Source organism: Serinus canaria, chromosome 4A (genome assembly GCF_022539315.1).
Source record: "Serinus canaria isolate serCan28SL12 chromosome 4A, serCan2020, whole genome shotgun sequence".
Taxonomy (NCBI): Eukaryota; Metazoa; Chordata; class Aves; order Passeriformes; family Fringillidae; genus Serinus; species Serinus canaria.
Genome location: NC_066318.1, coordinates 4,805,011 through 4,811,489, shown reverse-complemented (window position 1 = coordinate 4,811,489; position 6,479 = coordinate 4,805,011). Strand labels below are relative to the sequence as shown.

General features: G+C 48.7%; 1 long non-coding RNA gene across 1 annotated transcript; it reads left to right on the top strand.

The window, feature by feature from the left end:
- The first annotated feature begins 822 nt into the window (after positions 1-822).
- On the top strand, positions 823-6,143 carry LOC127059604 (uncharacterized). Its single transcript, XR_007777575.1, has 3 exons — positions 823-945; positions 5,094-5,524; positions 6,009-6,143. It is a non-coding gene; the product is annotated as an uncharacterized LOC127059604 (long non-coding RNA).
- Positions 6,144-6,479: the final 336 nt, after the last annotated feature.

The window sequence follows — 6,479 nt, the reverse complement described above, 5'->3', positions numbered from 1 at the left end:
ATCTTTTCCTCCCATCCCAAACCCCAACACGGGTGTTGTGTGGGGCTCTGCTGCCTGCCTGCTCTTAGGGCACCCAGAGCTGCCAGCCCTGGTGGAGCTTCAGCAGCCACAGTCACCAAAACCACCAGCACAGGCCCTGGCAGGTGAAAGACTTTGTCCCAGATTCCCTGGTGGTCCTGGAAGGTCAGGTGAGCACACGGGGAGCTGCCCCAGCCAGGGCAGGGTGGGCACAGAGATGCTCCTGCATCTGCAAATAGGATAAAAACATTAAATTAATTCCAGTAGAAGAACACAGAGCTGGGCAAAACCTGGCAGCAGAGTTACAAAGGCTGTAGCCCAGGGCTGGCTCTGGCTGGGCCTGCTTGTCCCCAGAAGATGAACATTTCCCCTCTTTTGTGGAGCAGCAAAGGCTATTCTTGTAGCTCTCGAGTCCTTTTTGAAAGTTAGTAAGGGTTTTTTCTTTTTTGCCTCAATAACCTACGGCAGAGAGTCCTACAGGCTAATTATATGTTTCATTTTGAATACTTTAATTTTTTTGGAGTTCAAATAGATAACTGTGTTTTTCCCCCACGTCTTTGATTCAGACAGATGATTTGCTTCATTAATTGATATGTGGAGGAGGGGGGCTAGAAATGAGCTATATTTATGCTTCAAAAATATCTTCTCCCAACTGCATTTTTTTTCCTATGAATCCTCATATTTATTTCAAAATTATCCTGAAGTGAATGTCATCAACCTTTGTGCAGGAGTCTTCTGCTGGCTTAATTAGTCTATAATGAATCTACTTCTATCCACTTTGATTTTCAGCTCTCAGGTTGGCCTGGAGTCAGACTGCACCCAGAAATCTGCTTTCTCTCCTGAGCTGTCAGATTGAGGAGGAGGGCAGGGTGCTGGGGCTGCCTGAAGAAATCACAGTTTGGAAGAGCTGGCATTTTGGTTGTTGAGGTGAGAACACATTTGGGAAGTGCTTGATTCCTGCAGGAGCTGCTGAAAACCAGTGGGATGAGAATGGAGCCATCCCAGAGCCCAGCCTGGTCCGGCTCCAGCTGCTGCCCTGGGTGGCACAAGCATCCCTGTGCCAGGGAAGATTCTGTGTGGCCCTGTCCCTTGGTGATGATGATTTCAGCTCTTCCTTTCCCTGGGCAGGAGGAGAAGCCTGTGAAGGTCCCAGCCCTGAGCAGCAGACTCCAGAGTGAATCACACCATTGCACCAGCCAGGGTCTCATCTCCCCAGGGCCTTCTCCAGCTCTGCTTGCTTGCTGCTTTCTTCTTGGCTTTTTCTCTTTGGCTTTCAACACACTTTGGTGAAAAAAATGGGTGTGAACAATTTTTCATGAGAAGCTTCCATTGCAAAAAGTGCTTTTTTTAGGAACTCAGCATCTTTATAAGTGAAATGCCAGAAATCTCACAGGCTGAAGCTGAAATGTGCTGGTTGCAACATTAGGTGCTAACAGTTGGCAAAGCTCGAGTCCCAGTGGCTAAAACCAGGGAAAATGGCAGACAGCTCCTTGGCTTTTAAATTTGGGCTGTCTGACTTGTGTGACAGGAGGAGAGAGGGTAGGACTGGGCTTGGGCTGGCTGGCTGTGACTGGCACTGCTCAGGGACAGCTTTATATGGCTCTCATCATGGTGACGTCCTGATTGCCTCCCCAGCACTAACGAAGATTCCCCTAATGGGGCTGCCAGGTAGGAAAATATTATTATCTCTGATTTCCAGATGAGCCTGTCCCACGTGGCTCCCTTTGCCTGCCCTGTGTGACAGTGGTGGTGACACATCCTGTGCAGGTGGTGCCTGCATGGGGCTGGGGCTGGCCCCACCGTGGGGCTCAGAGATGCTCCTAAAGCCACCAAAAACCTCTCCAGATCAGCAATGTTTTTGGCTGAGAAATGTGGAAAAGGTGCCACGTTCACTGTTGGTTTTGTCTTGAAATCTTCAAACCAAACCAGTTGGAGGTTTTTGGGGAGGATTGTCAGTGGTTTTGTCTAGATAGCTGAGAATTTTTATAGAAATGCCTGCAAAAAGGAAAAAAAAAGTGCATAACATGTTAGTAACAGTCTCAAGAAAGCTGGGAGAGCAGAAAACTTTTTTTAGGAGAGTAAAAATGGATAGAATATTTTGTGAGGTTAAAAATGTTTGATGCTGGCACTAGCTTGGGGTGAGGTGGGGAGAAATGTTTGTGAAAACCTTCATGTGGGATTAAACCTTTCCTGTGACAGCTCAGCTCAGCCTCCAGCTCAGCCCAGGGGCTGTGACCCCTGGCTGGGCAGTGTGTGTGCCTGCCAAAATCTGAGCTGCCCCCTCCTGTGCAGCTGGCTGGGGACACACCTGAGCTGCAGGCTGTGTGCCAGCCCTGCTGGCCCCTGCCCTGCTGGCCCCGGGGACAGAGCCCAGGGCTCTGCAGGCACCTTTGTGGCAGTGGGAGCTGTGCAGGTCAGGGGCAGCCCCAGATGAAGGATGGTGCCTCTGCTATGCTCCCCTTTGACCTGAGCTGAGCAGCAAACTCAGCTTGGCCTCTGGGTGCAGAGGTGGCACATATGGATTTTCATAACTTTCCTCTGCTTAGAGGTCGTTGTCCACTTTAAATATTCATGTTCTGAGGGACATTAAATAAATCATGCTGAACTTGTTAAGCTGAGTGGATTGCAACTTTTGCATTTTGTGCCTTGTTTGCAATTGAGAAGGGATGTGAAGCTGCTAAATGCAACCTGCTCTTGAACTAGGAGAGGTTTTGCTGTTCAGACCCCATTATCTGCTCTCTGGCTTTGAAAAACAGAACAGAAATGGTTCGCAGACAGGTGTCTCCAATACCTACAGGCTGGTTTCCATTTTGGGGGGCAGAAAAGCTAAAATAGAGCCTTGCAAATGGTTTTTCTTTGATCAGCCCTCAGTGCCCAGCATGGATGGCTGTGTGTGGTGATGGTCACTCCCTTCAGCCTCAGTGCTCCTCCAGGGCTCCTGGCAGGGGTGCCAGGCACTGCCCATCCCTTCACGTGGGTTCTGATGCACTGCCTGTAGTATTTGCAATTAAGGGCAATTTGCAAGAAATCCCGGTGGCGTGAGATGGAAAACAAACGGCCAGCACCTCATAGGTTATTTTTTCATCCATTTGATTGGTACCAGAATATCCCTGGGTGCCTTGGGACCTGCAGCTCAGTTCAGACACTCGCTTTTGCAGAAGATGGTTAATGAATATGAGGTTTCAAGGTAGGAGCCTTTCAGTGACATGAGATTTACGCAGAGACAGTGATTATACTTCCTCCCTCCCCCCCCATCTGCTTCAGCAGGAATATGAATCACCAGCTGAAGGCCTCCTGTATTTGTAAATCAGCTGAAACATAACGGTGATGTTGGGAAGTTGTACAGAGTTAACTGAGCTACTTCTCAATCTCAGAGCTTTACATAACCCCTTCTTAACACACTGTTATTTCCTTTCTGGATAGACTCATAAATTACTCCTGGTACACAGAATGTGTGGGAGGCTGCCTGTTTGCACAGCATGGGACCAGGACCTGCACACTCAAATATCAGCAGACAGCTGGAACACAATCTGTGAAAAGGCACTCAGAGCCTCCAGGTCTATTAAAGACAAACTCAGAACATCCACCAAGAATTTTATATCTTGCACGACATGGGTAATGCCAGAAAGAATAGGTGCAGTACCTCGGGGACTTTGTCAATAAATGTCACAGCAGAGCACCCAAAGAATCTCCTGTGGGTAGGTGGATGGGTGTGCACACAGAGCTGGGACAGATGTGTGCTTCTGCCTGGACGTGACTTTCTGCAGAGCTCAATATCTGAGTGAGGAGGATCAGCCTGTGGTAGCTGAATTTCATTTGCTATCCCATTTGGTGCTGAACTCCAACCACATCAGAGAATTAGGAAACGTGTCACTTTGGGTTCTGCAGAGGTTTTACTGCAGCCATATAAATCCACAATGCACACAAAACCCAAATTTTCCTTTTCTGAAGTTATTTGCTTCCTAATGTGGGGAAAAGTTCCATTATGGACAAAGTTGCCTTATTTGCTTCCAGCAGTACGTCCAAATCACCCCCACAGTTTTTACCAGATGAGGCTGGGAGATGCAGCCCTCAGATGATGGACACACAGGGAGGCAGGATGGAGGCTGCATCTGGTTGCACTCCCATTTCATTGCCTTTTTTATCTTACTGTCTGACTTCTTCAAACAGCAGCCTCCGATTCTGAAATGTGGTCCAAGGCCATCTCATATCCCAAACCCTCCAGTGGGGTGTGGCAGCATTTAAGCTGCTTTTACCTCATGTAGCAGCCCAGATTTTGCTGATCTAGCTCAGGTTCCTGTTACCCACATCCAGTGATCAAAATCTGGAAAAATATGGATAAAATTTCTTTGGTTTTAATCTAAGAGACACCTCTTGATGACAGTGGTTTTGATACATTTCCAGCTGTGAATAAGGCGTAGGTGTTCAGGCTGGGGAGAAGTTGTATTTGATTAGTAGCATAATCCTTTGGGCATGGAAACAATTCACTGCTCCCAAGAAAATGGTCATTTCAATGGTCATCCCTGCCAGACCTGCTGCCTGCTCATGTGTGGCACAGTTTAAGTTGCTTTGGTGCATCCTGCAGTCACCAGAGGATAAAAGCTCTTGCCTGCAAGCCCTACCAGATGCAAGGAAAATGCTTTGGGATTTTAGAATAAGAAATGGATAAAAGCCCAAGTGACTATTTCTCATTGTGCTGCTAAGGAATTTTAATAAAATTTGATTTAAGAGGCAGGGATTAGGTATGGTGCCGTGTAAAAACATCAATTAGCAGAAGAACAAAAGGCAGTCCTACAGCTTGAGATTGTCAGGAACTCCTGCTAGAAATACTTGGTGAAGAATTTCAGAGACATGAGTTGCCATGAAGCTTACAATTCTCTTCCTGATTCCTCTGGTAGCTTTCTGTTTTTATAGTCATGGGGGAAAAGAAAAAAAAGAAAGATTAATGTATCTGGTTTTTAACAATCTACCCAGGGTGTGCAAAAAAGCCCTTCTTACGCTTTGCCTTTCCATTCTCCAACAATAAATTAACTATCCCAGTTTAAGATGCAATTGTTGTTCTTTTCTGTCTCCAGACTAATGCATTGTGACACCTCTGACATGAAGTGTGGATGGCTCCTCCTGCCCTCTCTCTGCTAGGTGCAATCTTGTGAACAGATCAAGGGAATGCTCACCTGCTGCCCGGGCTGCACCTGCCCCATCCCTGTGCCCGTGGTACCCAGCTGGCAAGGAGGACACGGGGCCCCCGTCACCATGCTGCTGTCAGACCTCTCAGTGACACCTCTGAAGGGACAGTGCTGCTATCTGTGCTCCTGTGTACCTGCTGTCCTTGACAATTTTAGGGAATAATAAGAAGAGGGGGATTGCAGGGCGGAATGCGCGGAGCGCTGTGCCCCTGCTCCTGCTCGGGGACAGAGGGACAACAGGACCCACAGCCACACTGAGAGTAATGAAATCTTCTGTGACTGAGGCTGCCTGGCCCCATATCTGCAATAATCAAATCCTGGTAAGGCAATTTAGCAAGCTGTGGTTTGTTTTTTCCCCAAGAGAAAAGAGTTGGTTGTTCTTTTATTCCATCAGCGGGGCTGTGCATTCCAGCCAGCCCCTCTGCTGCTCTGCCCTGGCTGGGCTCTGCTCACCACAGCTGCACCAGCAAGGCTGGACTGTCACTGAAGCCATCCTGGCCCTCACAGCTGCCTGAGCCCAAGTCCTGGAAAGAACTGCTCACTTTGGACACTCCCAGACTCAGGCAGTGTTCCTCAGCCCATCTCCATGAAAACATGATTAGTGTCATTAGGTACATCCTGTGATGCCCTCAGGATGCCCTGACTGAACCTCCCAGCTCCTGCTGGAGCTACACACAGTGCCCAGCTGTGGAGGCACTGCTCTGTGCTGGGCTCTCACTGCTGCTGAGGGTCCGTGGAGGGCTTGAGATCATTGTCACACACAAAATAAAGGTGTCTGCTTTCCTTCCCTCCCACTCCCTGCAGGGCTCGTTATCAAACTACAGCTACTGAGAATGGGAAGCCAGCTAGAGCAGCAACACTCCAGCTGTGGAACTGGGATGCTGCAACAGAAGCCTGCAGGAGGAGGACAAACACACTGGGCTCCTGAAGCACCGTGTTTTGATGGGCTTACTCTTCCACTTGTGAGACAATGGACTGAGGAGCCAGTGGCACTGCTGCTGCACGGATCTGGTGACAATGCTGTGTCTGCTGCCAGCACCACGAGAACACGTGTGGCCATGTCCTGCCGGTGCAGGTGGTGGCTGTCCCCCTGCAGCTCCTTGGCTGTGTCCATCCCAGGCTCAGGACCAGGTGAGTAGCCAGTGGTTATTGGGTCAGCATAGAAATCCCCTCCAGCCCCATCCCAACAACTCCTTTGTTGTTTGGCCCTTTAGGAATCTTAATGGGACCCATAACATTTAATGGGTTTGCTAGTGATAATGTCATTTTAAGTGA